The sequence below is a fragment of the Dermacentor variabilis genome, chromosome 5 (genome assembly GCF_050947875.1).
Source record: "Dermacentor variabilis isolate Ectoservices chromosome 5, ASM5094787v1, whole genome shotgun sequence".
NCBI lineage: Eukaryota > Metazoa > Arthropoda > Arachnida > Ixodida > Ixodidae > Dermacentor > Dermacentor variabilis.
The window spans coordinates 182,136,812-182,137,943 of NC_134572.1; the positions used below are offsets into that span (position 1 = coordinate 182,136,812).

The 1,132-nt window shown below is 46.6% G+C and overlaps 1 pseudogene; it reads left to right on the forward strand.

Annotated features, from left to right (window-relative positions):
• The first annotated feature begins 272 nt into the window (after positions 1–272).
• LOC142583801 (U2 spliceosomal RNA) lies at positions 273–453 on the forward strand (annotated as a pseudogene).
• The last annotated feature ends 679 nt before the right edge of the window (positions 454–1,132 follow it).

Below are 1,132 nucleotides of genomic sequence, written 5' to 3' on the forward strand. Positions count from 1 at the left end.
AGTGGTTGTGAGGTCACTCGAAAACCACAAGCCGTCACGCAGAGCACAGGACATACAAAATCGGTTCCCGGCAAACTCCCTCTCAAACCTGGCGGTTCATCTCGTGAAACGTTCGAAATTGTGGAATCGGGGCGGCATGGACGGCTCGCATTTGTTTCCGCCTCGCGGTCCTGGGGGGCAGTAAGCTTACAGGATCGCCCCCACGGGAGAACGCAAGGAATGGAAAGCAGATACGCAAGCGCTTTGAATGCCGTCAAAGAGTGGGCCTTTCGAACGTTGACATGGACCACGCGGGTTAAAGTGTAATATATATGCTTATCAGCTTAATATCTGAAACGGGTGTATTTCTACCTTACATATTAAATTTATTTTTGCAAGTTGGCTTAAAGCCTGTTTCACCTGCGGTGCGTGTCGGCCCGGTATTGCACCATCTTCGTGATCAGCCCACGCATGGGGACAAATTCTCGATCTACACGGCTCTAAGACGCCCGAAATTTAATCCAGGCCCAGCCATATAAGAAAACTGTAAGAAAAACTAACGCCTCAATTCACTTGAGCATAGTATATAGCACACGAATGGCATACCTTGTTTAAAACGTTATAAAGAACCCTTACGGAAGTCACCACATCCCCATAGTCCTAAATGCTACAAAGCATGCTGAACGTTCCCCACATTTTCCCCGATGGAACATTAAACTGTACACTTTTCCGGGAAGTCACTTGATTAAGACTGGATGGCATCGCATGTCTTAATATCTACGATGCTGTGGCTTACCTAACAGGCTTCAAGTAGAGACTGCCACAAAATGCGTCCAACAAGCTAGCGGGTTAACTACTTCCCGCAGTTAAATGCCAACTGTCAAAATTCCCTTAAAAATCGAAATAAAGGCTGGGAATTCCTTTGCGACTCTCCAACTGCTGAAAACCTGAGTATTTTAAACAAGATAAACCTCACGGCAGGAGAACGCGTCGACATGCGAATAGATAGTGCTACGAAAAGTAGACTTCCAGTATAAATTTGCACACGGATAAAACAAACGCCTGGAAACGCGTCAATAAAATATTAGGCTGGGAGTCGCATCCCCTACGCTCGTTAATAGCCAGTGTGATAGCCTGGAAGGTCAGGCGCACT